This window comes from Lithobates pipiens, unplaced genomic scaffold, assembly GCF_037356315.1.
Source record: "Lithobates pipiens isolate NorthernLeopardFrog02 unplaced genomic scaffold, aLitPip1_a1.2 Scaffold_8, whole genome shotgun sequence".
Classification (NCBI taxonomy): Eukaryota; Metazoa; Chordata; class Amphibia; order Anura; family Ranidae; genus Lithobates; species Lithobates pipiens.
Window position 1 is genome coordinate 158827455 of NW_027507903.1, and position 13418 is coordinate 158840872.

Consider the following 13418-nt stretch of genomic DNA (forward strand, 5'->3'; position numbering starts at 1 on the left):
TTCAAAGATATTCCTGCCAATGCAGCCAGTTATTCGTTCCCTCAAATATGGATGGTCAGGTGTATCTACCATGTATCCAAAAGAAAAGGAAAAAGGAGGAACCTTGCCTGAAATCAGGTTGGGCAACAAATATAATTTAGAAACATATGGCTAACCTTACATAGCCAGATCTTACACCAATCACAGTGAACAGATCTTCCCATCCTCATATTAACTGGACACTGCTGGTATCACCAACATCGTTTCCCCACAACCTAGCTAATCAATGGAAGTGCACACTTGTGATACAAAAACATTTGTCTTCTTGAAGAAAATTTAATTTTCTAGACATTCTGGAAAATCTCTACATAAGAATAAGTGCTTCCAGGGATCAGAAGTGCTTGTTATTGCTTTGCAGTTAATATCCACACTGCTTGCTTACCACTGCAATGAAATTGGTGCACTATATTTAACTTAAATTTCTTTTAAATGTGGCCTGAAAAGAACAGTGTGAAGTAAGCCTAGTAGTCCTCCATGAGAGTAACACTTACTTCAGTTTTAAATTAGCAATAAAAATGAAACATAGAAGTAAATAAAATAACCACAACAAATTCACACTCAAACTCAGTGCATCAATATTTCACTCAAATTAAAAAATACATTTTTTGCCCCCTCTCTCGTCCTCTTATCCTATCCCCTACCTTCCCATTTTCCTGTTCTGCCTTCTGCTTCATTCCCTCTGTTATTTACTATCTACTGTTCCTCTCCCACTTCCTGGTTGCCCGCCATAGAGGTCATATGTTTCCTGTCCCTTACCCCCAGTTTTGGAGTAAAATATCCCTGGAACTTTTTTCATGTGCACATTCTGAAACACTAAGGCTCCATGCACACTGGGCTTAAAAAAAGGTCTGCTCTCTTGGCAGTAAAAAATGCACATATAGAGCATTTTTGTACAAAGTTTAGACAAATTTAGAAGAGTTTTACGTTTTTTTTCTGCCAGTAAGCTCCAATCAGAAATGGGAGTCAGAAGGGTTTTTTCCTGCCTCTAAAAGTTGAGCTCAAAATATGCCTCTAAATGTCCTAATGTACATGGAGTGTGTATGGAGCCTAATACGTTGCCTCGTTATATTGAATAATGGCCTTGTGAGGCCTTCTATACATGATGTTATTTTGAGCACCACATAAAGACTATGCGCCATTTCTGTTCCCTTTGTTTTCTTACCTATAAATTGTTATAAGCTCAATAAATATTATTGAAAAAAAAGTAAAGCAATAGTATTACCTATAGCAACTTGTCTTATGTTAATTTTCATACTGTAACTAGCACTGGAAACAGCTAAATCCAGTCAATTCCCATAGAATTCAAATCTTATTTTCTTTGTAACGCCCTGCCGGTGTGACAACAAACTGATCTATGAATATCTCAGAGGCGTTCAAGCAATCCATGCCTGTTTTCTTTATACTAAATCCGTCTATGTCAATTATTGGTGGGGAGCTAGTTAAAGGAATTCATAGCCAGAAGGTAAAGAATGGACAGCTCCTAGCAAAAAGACTTAGATTCTCAATGGTAGTGGCTCATTAGCGAATTAATAGGTTGGGCTCTTTGGAAACATATAATTTAAGAAGTGAAAATGTGAACTGTGGGGCGTGTAAAATGAATTAAATCTTCAGAAACTGAGATCAGAGTATGAACAAGAGAGGGACAATGCATGGCTCTTAATAATATGCCGTATTGACAGTTTTCAGTCAGGAAACTGCTTATCTCTACCAAGCAACATTTTGTTCTCAGACAATAGTGTTTAGTCAACAGGAATGTCATTTTCTATAGACTGCAGTGAGCGCTAACTTCTTGGCAAGAAAGAATTCTGGCATATTGAGAATTGTTAGAAGCAACTGCTGGGACTCTGCTGTGACCTTGTCTTCTTTGTATTAAAAAGTACATTGCGGTTCCCCTAGGAACACCCTGCCCTGAATACCCTCCTGTGATAAGTGCTATGCAGAAATCTCAGCGGCTCTTTTCATCTTCTGCTCATTTATATTACACTTGGGCCAAAAGAATTTTTAGGAGAACAAATACAGGAAGATCCTTAATTTTTAGAGTGTACATTATACTAGCACTTCTTTTTAATAAAGCAGAACATTTCCCCTCTTTTAACTAGAGGAACGCTTACTAGTATGTTTGGAGACATTCCACTATCATATCCTAATTGCTTCACATTCCATCTATATCCTGTCTATGAACTGACAGCTTAATGAACAAGAGAGCCTTACACTTTTATATATAATGGCAGAGAGCAGTGTTGAAAATTCATTAATTCACTGAAACCAGATAGATCATCTTTCACTGACCTGAAAACTAAATGTAAACAGCTACATCGGTTGCCATTGCAACTCTGCGCATGGTTATTGCCCTTTGCACTGCTTTTTTGACTAAAGGCACAATCTGTTTATAATCAGCAATCTATTGTCTATGAGATACTCACAAAAAATTCGACAGGTTAGACATTTATGTAATGCCCTAATAGGCTGGCACTGCAGATATTTGCAGCATGCCTTTTGTACCCCGGTCCTCTGGCTAAGTATTAATAAGCATTGTTTCTATCTAGGGGACAGAAAAGCAGTTTTAATAATCCCCCGCTCCCCCAGCGGAGGATGCTCCCCTGTGCTATGGTGGTGGACCGGTCCCCAGCATCCCCACATCCAATGTAGGGCCTTTGGCCACCAGAGCATAGAGTAGAAGGGGTTGGAGATTGGTCTAGCAGCACGGAAGAGGCTGATAGAGCATTAGATCAGGTAAGTAAACTGTTTTACCAAGTCCCGTAGACTTGCAGCTCCCTACTGCAGGGGAGCATATTTACGCTTTTACGAGTCTAACGCAGTGGCGCTCAGCCACTCAGAGCAAGCAATGTATTCTAGCGATGACTACAAAGCTTCCTCTGATTGGTTGAGTCAGAGGTTGTGACATCAGCCAGAGGAACCTCTGCATTCATTGCTAGAACACATTACTTGCTCTGAGTGCCACTGCAATAGACTCTTCTGCGTTCCAGGTATGGGACAGGAAGACTCGGCTCGCACCCGGAACACAGTATGGTATGCTGTATGTAGCTGCAGCTACATACAGTTTATACCGCACATCCACCTGCCTCACAGGTTAGTGAGGGACATAGTTTGTTTGGGCCAACTTGGTCCCAATGTAAATTGTATAGCAAGATGGCGTTCTTCTTTAAACTCAAGAAAGAAAATGTATTCATTAGGTGAAATAACAAAATTTGGTGTGCTTGTAGGAAGCTTATTATTCTTAATATCTAGTTATACCAAGCTGAAATAGATTTCAGTGTAAAATATCAAGGCATTTACATCAACCAGAGCAAGAGTTATTTTTTGATTGGTCAGTTTCTTTTTCAGGCCCCATAAGAAAGGCAGATTCACAGGCATAATTTAGCCCAAATAAAGGTGGATGATGTATTTTTTAAGTATCACTTAGTCTTTAAATAATGACAACATCTCAACTGAGGCTGCAGTGACATTTTAGAGCTTTGCAAAATCACGCACAAAAAAAGAGCAACGTGCTTGTGTTGCCACAAAGTTCGATGCTCAAAAAGGTGTGTGAGCTACTTTGCCACAGATAGGGCAGCCCACTGCATTGAATAAGCTGCCCTATGCTTGTGGAGCAAAAACATGTATTCACAAAATACTAAATGTGAATGTAACCACCTAGAGTGTAAGCTCTAACGAGCACGACCCTCTGATTCCTCCTGTAATAAATTGTATTGTAACTCTACTTTCTGCCCTGAGCTCTGCAAAGAAGCCTCATCTGCAGTCCCAATGTGAAAGCCCAAGTGCTTTAAGAACCCTTTCACAATGTCAGCGCCCGAAAAACGCTTGTAAAGCGCCGCTTAAACTAGCAGCGCTTTACCAGCGTTTTTCGAGCGTTATTGGGGCGCTTTTAACCCCTGCTAGTGGCCAAATAAAGGGTAAAAAGCGCCCACAAAACGCTGCTGCCAATAGCGTTTTTCTGGCGTTTTTCCGGCGTTTTACCGGCGCTTCCCATTGATTTCAATGGGAAGGGGCGCTTTAGGAGCGTTGTATTCACCGCTCCAAAAGCGCTGCAAAGAAGCTGCTTGCAGGACTTTTTTTGACGCCCTGCCAGCGCAGCGCCTTAGTGTGAAAGCACTCGGGCTTTTACATTGGGATTGCAGTTGCAGCTTCTTTCAGGCGCTTTTTTTAACGCTGAAGCGCCTGAAAAAACGCCCCAATATGAAAGGGATCTCGGTGTGAAAGCACTCGGGCTTTTACATTGGGATTGCAGTTGCGGCTTCTTTCAGGCGCTTTTTTTAACGCTAACGCGCATGAAAAACGCCTGAAAAATGCCCCAGTGTGAAAGGGGTCTTTATGTGACAACACTGAAGAAATGATACTTTGCTACAATGTAAAGTAGTGAGTGTACATCTTGTATAACAGTGTAAATTTGCTGTCCCCTCAAAATAACTCAACACACAGCCATTAATGTCTAAACCGCTGGCAACAAAGGTGAGTAAATCCCTAAGTGAAAATGTCCAAATTTGGTTCAAATATTTTGTGTGGCCACCATTATTTTCCAGCATTGCCTTAATCCTCTTGGGCACGGAGTCCACCAGAGCTTCACAGGATGCCACTGTTGACATTCATGGTTGCTTCAATGATCTGTAGCTCCCCAGTTCTGGCACCACTCATGCAGTCCCAGACCACCACCATGCTTGACTGTAGGCAAGACACACTTGTGTTTGTACTTCTCACCTGGTTGCCGCCACACACGCTTGACATCATCCAAATCAAATAAGTTTTGTCTCATCAGACATTTTCACTTAGGGGTGTATTTACTTTTGTTGCATGCTGTTTAGACATCAATGGCTGCATGTTATTTCAAGAGAACAGAAAATGTACACTGTTATACAAGCTTTACACTCACTACTTTACATTGTAGCAGAGTGTAATTTCTTCAGTGTTGTCACTTGAAAAGATATAATAAAATATTTAAAAAAATGGGAGGGGTGTACTCACTTTTGTAAGATACTGTAACTGTTATAGTTTAACAATAATAAACTCCTGGACCCATCTAATGTACCCCAGAGACACACATACTGTACAACCAGCTAAGACTGTACAATATGTTGGTTTTGGATCAATGATATAGCCATTTGACAATAGAAAACATCCAGAAAAGAACATCAGCTAAAAATAACACAATTTGCTTTAATACATTTTTTTGATACTGAATACAGCAACAGTAAAGAAACTAAACTGTTCCAAATCGCTAATCCTTGTATCTGCTTTAAGAAGTATAAATGACATGCTACTACAATATAATCCTTGGAGTAATGTCTTTCGATGTTTAATACAGCCCTGTCATTTTAATCAGGCTGACAATATTATTGCTGAGGTTGTAATGGTATCAAACATGGTTTGATTTACTTTGATATTAGATGGGGAAATGCTGCCACCTAGAGGAACATGTTGTGTATTACAAGTGATGGTACACACAAGAAGAGATACAACTATTTTGTTTTAAAACACAACATACAGTACCATATACTGTAAATATTTGTCTCATACGTAAGCCTACAAATTTAGCATTTTAACCACTTCTTGCCCGGCCTATAGCATATGACATCCTGCAGGATAACAGCCGCAGCACAACCGCGGGGGCACGCATCGCGGCCATCGGTGGTGCAGTATGTCAGTCTGACACACCGCTACACCGATCTTAGTAAAGGGACTCCGGTGGAGGCTAGTTACCACATGATCAGCCATGTCCAATCATGGCTGATCATAAAGTAAACAGGAAGAGCCAGTGATTGGCTTTTCCTCGCTCGCATCAGACAGACGCGAATAGAGGAGAGCCGATCGGTGGCTCTCCTGACAGTGGGGATCTGTGCTGATTGTTTATTAGCGCAGCCTCCCCCTCGGATGCCCACACTGGTACATCCCCCATGGCCATCCACATGTGAAAATCAATGCCAACATATGCCGATCAGTGCCCACAAATGGGCAATGACTTGCACCTCTATGGTACAATAAAAATTAGTAATGCCCAGCGATGCCACCCATCAGTGTCATCAGTGCCACTCATCAGTGCCACCTATCAGTGCCCATTCATACCCATCAGTGCCTACATATTGGTACCCACCAGTGCCCATCCATGCCACCTATCAGTGCCACCCATAAGTACCCATCAGTGCCACCTACGAGTGTCCATCAGTGCCACCTATGAGTGCCCATCAGTACCACATATCAGTGCCCATCAGGCCTCCTATCAGTGCCCATCAGTGCCACCTATCAATGCCCATCATCAGTGCCCATCAGTGCCACCTCATTGGTGCCCCCTCATCGGTGCCCATCAGTGCCGCCTTATCAGTGCCCATCAGTGCAGCCATATCAATGCCCATCATTGAAGAAGAAAACATATTTAGAAAAAAATTTAACAGAAACAAAGAAAAACTTTTATTTTTCAAAATTTTCGGTCTTTTTTTTATTTGTTGCGCAAAAAAATAAACCGCAGATGTGATAAAATACCACCAAAAGAAAGCTTTATTTTAGGAACAAAATGTTAAAAAATTAGTTTGGGTACAATGTAGCATGACCACGCAATAGTCATTCAAAGTGCGACAGCGCTGAAAGCTGAAAATTTGCTTGGGCGGGAAGGTGTAAAGGTGTCCTGTATTGAAGTGGTTAATAGCTTAAAAAACTGAAAAGCTAAAATAAGTCTAAGCTAATATATAAACCTAGCTAATGGAGACCCGGGTACAATAAATTTATATATAATTTAGCCTTTACACACTTCTCATCCTAGTAACTAAAGAGGAACTAGCAACTCTACTTATGTAACTTAAAGTAGAACTATAGGCAAATGTTTTTTTTTTCATTTTGGGGAGGGTTATAACACCTGTCAGATTTTCGCTATCTGTGTCTTATTGTGGAGATTTCCCTTCACTTCCTGCTCCACAGCCAAACAGAAAGTGAGAGGAAATCCTTGTAAATTAAGGGTTTTTTTTTGTGGACCCCCAGGTCACCAGAACTAGTGTCCCAATTGGAAGATTTTCTTTTACTTTCACCTTCAATGATGATGGTAAACAGGACAAATAGAGAGGGTGAATCTCCTTAACAGGACACAGACAGCAATAAAAACTCACAGGTGTTCTAATCCCTCTCCACTCTATACAAAAATGTAAAAAATCCTGCAATGTGTACACTCAGATACAGTCAGGGGCCAAGAAATACTTTGTTGCCAATACTAAACAAAGCATATGTAGTTTCCTGTTATATTAGATTTTAAAAAACACAGAAGAGTAAGGTTTGGGACTTTACATATACCTCTATAGTCATTATAAAAGAATAGATACAAAAGTTTGTCTAAAAAGATTTGTCTTTTATTTTATACAATCTAAAAGAAAGCACATATTGCTAACAACAAAATACATTACAGTAACAGACGCATTAAGACTTTGAAGGTCAACACGTTTCGTGGATCATCAGCTTCTTCAGGACCACCAAAGTTTAATACATAGGAAGTATTTAATCACAGGAATTAAAAAAAAAAGTCTATAAAGAAAAAACTATAATAAAACATGATCATCAGAATTACAAATTCATAAAAAATTGATACAGGTCATAAACAGCATATTTCCAAAGAATATCCATACATATCCTACGTACATGCCTCATGTGAAATACTATGGGATAAAAAAAGAAAAAACCCTAAAGGGTAAATCAACCCCCCCAAGGGTAGGACATCCCAAGGATATCAAATAATTATGTATATACTTACTTGACCAAAATAGCAATGTTGTCACATGCATACTTATGTAAGAGTAACTTAAGAGAAAACAAGGGATCCAAAGAAAAAGCCTGCCTACCCATGGGAGGGTGATCCTCAGACAGAGAACATGCGCCAAATTAGGGTATAAAACGTGAATTTGATCAGGGGCAAGGTCAGGTTTTATTGTAATATATAAGATATAGTGTAAAAGGGTAATCCAACTAGATTGATATATATATAAAAAAAAAAAAATATATATATATATATATATATATAAAAAACTATATAAATAAGGCAAGGATCAATATGTAGATAGTATAAATTAGGCAAAAAACAAACCACAAAAAAAGAAGAAAAACATTTTTTATATATTATCCTGAGGATGATGGAATCCGGACTTACCCTTTAGATAAACTTGTAATGCATATACACCTGTTAGTTAGATTGTCAAGGACAAAGCCAAAAGCCTTGAAGAGATGTATACATTATGGTGGTAAGAGGTATTAAGATGTAACAATGGGAGGGGGGAGGAGAGGTTCTCCAGGATTAATGTGGGCGACCCTGGGACCGCACTGCTGGTCCCACCCACATCATACCCGGCAGCCCTTGGAGGGCCCTCAGGCAGGTATAAATAGAGACTCACCCTCATGGAGCTGGTCATTCCTCTCTGGAGGGTCGAGACACACTATCCAAGACATTTTTCTAAGGCAGTGTTTCTCAATTCCAATCCTCAAGGCACCCCAACAGGTCATGTTTTCAGGCTTACCATTATTTTGCACAGGTGATTTGACCAGTTTCACTGCCTTAGTAATTATCACAGCCATTTTACCTGAGGGAAATCCTGAAAATGTGACCTGTTGGGGCGCCTTGAGGACTGGAGTTGAGAAACATTGTTCTAAGGTCAGGACTTTTTTGCAACATAGGACCTGAACTATTGGCAGCAACACTTTATGTGTCTTTACCTTATTTTAGTCTGTCAATAGTGTGTTCATCATTGACTTTTGAACATTTTTTAGGTTCTAAAGGATCTTACTGACACCTGGGAGGCCTTTGTTACAATACCTCTTACCACCATATTCTATACATCTCTTCAAGGCTGTTGGCTTTGACAATCTAACTAATGGGTGTATATGCATTATATCTTTACCTAAAGGGTAAGTCCAGATTCCATCACCCTCAGAATGTTTATAAAAAACGTTTTTGTTCTTTTTTTGTCTATTTTTTACTATGTACATATTAATCTTTACTATATATATATATATATATATACACACAGTGCCTTGCGAAAGTATTCGGCCCCCTTGAACTTTTCAACCTTTTGCCACATTTCAGGCTTCAAACATAAAGATATAAAATTTTAATTTTTTGTGAAGAATCACCAACAAGTGGGACACAATTGTGAAGTGAAACGAAATCTATTGGATAATTTAAACTTTTTTAGCAAATAAAAAACTGAAAAGTGGTGCGTGCAAAATTATTCGGCCCCTTTACTTTCAGTGCAGCAAACTCACTCCAGAAGTTCAGCAAGGATCTCTGAATGATCCAATGTTGTCCTAAATGACTGATGGTGATAAATAGAATCCACCTGTGTGTAATCAAGTCTCTGTATAAATGCACCTGCTCTGTGATAGTCTCAGGGTTCTGTTGAAAGTGCAGAGAGCATCATGAAGACCAAGGAACACACCAGGCAGGTCCGTAATACTGTTGTGGAGAAGTTTAAAGCCGGATTTGGATACAAAAAGATTTCCCAAGCTTTAAACATCCCAAGGAGCACTGTGCAAGCGATCATTTTGAAATGGAAGGAGTATCAGACCACTGCAAATCTACCAAGACCTGGCCGTCCCTCTAAACTTTCAGCTCAGACAAGGAGAAGACTGATCAGAGATGCAGCCAAGAGGCCCATGATCACTCTGGATGAACTGCAGAGAACTACAGCTGAGGTGGGAGAGTCTGTCCATAGGACAACAATCAGTCGTACACTGCACAAATCTGGCCTTTATGGAAGAGTGGCAAGAAGAAAGCCATTTCTCAAAGATATCCATAAAAAGTCTCATCTAAAGTTTGCCACAAGCCACCTGGGAGACACACCAAACATGTGGAAGAAGGTGCTCTGGTCAGATGAAACCAAAATCCAACTTTTTGCCCACAATGCAAAACGATATGTTTGGCGTAAAAGCAACACAGCTCATCACCCTCAACACACCATCCCCACTGTCAAACATGGTGGTGGCAGCATCATGGTTTGGGCTGCTTTTCTTCAGCAGGGACAGGGAAGATGGTTAAAATTGAGTGGAAGAGGGATGCAGCCAAATACAGGACCATTCTGGATGAAAACCTGTTGGAGTCTGCAAAAGACCTGAAACTGGGACGGAGATTTATCTTCCAACAAGACAATGATCCCAAACATACAGCAAAATCTACAAAGGAATGGTTCACAAATAAACGTATCCAGGTGTTAGAATGGCCAAGTCAAAGTCTAGACCTGAATCCAATCGAGAATCTGTGGAAAGAGCTGAAAACTGCTGTTCAGAAACACTCTCCATCCAACCTCACTGAGCTCGAGCTGTTTTGCAAGGAAGAATGGGCAAGAATTTCAGTCTCTCGATGTGCAAAACTGATAGAGACATACCCCAAGCGACTTGCAGCTGTAATCGCAGCAAAAGGTGGCTCTACAAAGTATTAACGCAAGGGGGCCGAATAATTTTGCACGCCCCACTTTTCATTTTTTTATTAGTTAAAAAAGTTTCAAAAATCCAATAGATTTCGTTCCACTTCACAATTGTGTCCCACTTGTTGGTGATTCTTCACAAAAAATAAAATTTTTATATCTTTATGTTTGAAGCCTGAAATGTGGCAAAAGGTTGAAAAGTTCAAGGGGGCCGAATACTTTCGCAAGGCACTGTATATATATATATATATATATATATATATATATATATATATTAATCTACTTGGATTACCATTTACCGCTATATCTTATATTACAATACATCTTGACCTTGCTCTTGATCATAATTCACCTTTTTACCCATTTATCATTCCTGAATGGGTAAACATTTTTATTTTTATTTGCCTTTTTTATGCTAGTCAGCATTATGATATCACATCAGTGGCCCTCTTTGTTTTCATCTATATACGTGGTTCCCCGCTTATTTATATGCTCTTATTTCTTGCATTCCTAGTTAATTTGGCAGATCTTCTCTGTCTGAAGATCACCCTCCCATGTGTCGGCAGGCTTTTTCTTTGGATCCCTTGTTTTCTATTTCCACATAACTCTGCATGTGACAACATTGCTATATTCGTCAAGTAAGTATACATATCTTTATTTGATATCCTTGGTATGTTCAAACCTTGGGGGGGGGGGGGGGGAGTTGCTTTATTTCACATGAGGCATGTGCGTAGTATCTGTTTGGATATGCTATGAAAATATGCTGTTTATGACCTGTACCAATATTTAATGAATTTGTAATTCTGATGATCATGTTTGTAAGTTTCTTTCTTTATAGACTTGTTTTTAAATTCCTGTGATTAAATACTTCCTATGTATTAAACTTTAGCGGTCCTGAAGAAGCTGATGATCCACTAAACGCGTTGACCTTCTCCAAAGTCTTAATGCATCAGTAACTGTAATCTGTTTTGTTGTTAGCAATATGTGCTTTCTTTTAGATTGTATAAAATAAAAGACAAATCTTTTTGGACAAACTTTTGTATCTATTCTTTTATAGTGACTATAGAGGTATATGTAAAGTCCCAAACCTTACTTTTCTGTGTTTTTTTTTTAATAAGTTACTGGGATAATACCCCTATGTCACTCTTATTAGTTGAATGAAATTCCATTCCACAAACCCATACTCTCTCAATATTCCTGTTATATCAGAGTCCCCCCTTTTTTTGGAGATGGAGAACACCCCAATTCTAGTACATTAGTTGATTGAACTGTGTCCTGGGCAAGTGCCTTCAATATCACATGGTTGAAGTGCTTGGGCGCCCCCTTGTGTTCACTTGGAGTTATTGCTTTTATCATTTGTCAGTGACATTGTTCCTTCTGTTTCCCCACTTGCGATCCACACTTTGCTGCCATTTGCTGTATCTGGATGGCGGGGAACCCCTGCCTATAGGAGCAATAAAGGCATCTGGGGATCTACCTTGAATAAGTGTGTGTCCTCAAGTAGTTTTTCTTTGTTCTGAAGCTTTTGCAAAACAAATGGAAGTAACTACTTGCTCACCAGAAAATTTAGACATTTGTTAAAGAGACTTGCAAATGTATCGCTACTATTTTGTGCTGACATTTGTGGATGTTTCTACCCGTTATTAAAATATGTTTGTCTTTTAAAAAAACAGTTACCGTGTGTATCAATAAAATATCCAATTTTCATTTTATGCACTTGTGATTTTTGGCACCTCTAAAGTCCCACTACCTCAGATTTTTGTTTTTGCATGGTTATGTTATCAGGAATGCAGTGCCTAGCTGGCCTTCCCACAAACCACCGTTTTTTCTAAAAGTTACAATCAGAGTCTAAACTTACTGATCTGCAGGGCTGGCTGCAAAACATGATTCTCGTCATTTCTTCTGCCTTGTGTTTGCTATGCAGGAGATGCAGGATAATCATAGGCGTGTGCACAGGTTGTGTCGGGTGTGCCCGGGCACACCCTAATCACCCCATTTGGATTAGCATTATTGCTCTAGGTGCCAGTGGGGAGATGGGAAAGATCTCCCACTGAGTGACCTGCTTAAAGGAGAAGTGTGGAAGCATTTTCTCTCACTCTAAATCTGCAGGCAGGGAGACCATGCGCTGGCAGGGCAGAGTGCCACAAGGAAGACTGTATGTACAGTGTGTGTATATATATATATATATAGATAGATACATTAAATCACATTGCTAATTACATATTGTAGTTGTGTGTAGCCTAAATAGTGAAATTTGTACTTTTTTTGTAACGTTTGGGAATGCCAGTAAAAACTTGGCGGTGCCAGTAAATTTTGGGTGTTGTATCAGTAAATTTCAATCTTTTAGGTTGGCAACACTGTTATATACACACACACACACACACACACACACACACACACACACACATATGCATGCATGTTTGAGCTTTGGTGTGTACACTCTAATGCAATAGGCTGTGCACACCTATGGGGATAATAATCAGCTGTGTGGGATGTCTGTCAAAATGCGAGGCGGTCCCGCCCAATCCGGGACTGTTGTAAAATATGACCGAGTCTACCCATCATGCTTAAGAATCAATAGCTTGGTGCCAGAAGTAAAAAGAAGCAAAAATGATACCACCTGATTGGACCCCAGTGTAACCTTGAGTCAAACACTTGGCCCACAGTTGCAGCACAGTATTTACTTACAAAATCCCCATTCAGCTGTCAAAAAAAGAGGCAAAGAGGCATTCAGGAGGAGTATAGCCCAATGAATGCCTCACATCCACTCATCTACCATCAGTAAGAGCAGCACAGATGGTGGCAGGTGTGGACAAGCCCTAAGTATGATGTTACCTGTCTGCTACCCCTGTTGCTTCATCACTAAATTGCAAATGTCATACCCCTTAGCCCCTGTACACATGGTCGGAGATTCTGCCAACCAAATCCGTCGGATTTTGTCCGTCGGATTTAGTCCGACGGATTGTGGCCGAAACT

The 13418-nt window shown here is 39.9% G+C and overlaps 1 protein-coding gene across 6 annotated transcripts in view; it reads right to left on the reverse strand.

Annotated features, from left to right (window-relative positions):
* FRMD4A (FERM domain containing 4A) overlaps positions 1 to 13418 on the reverse strand; it is a 583773-nt gene that overhangs the window by 151560 nt on the left and 418795 nt on the right. The gene's annotated exons all lie outside the window — the stretch shown is intronic.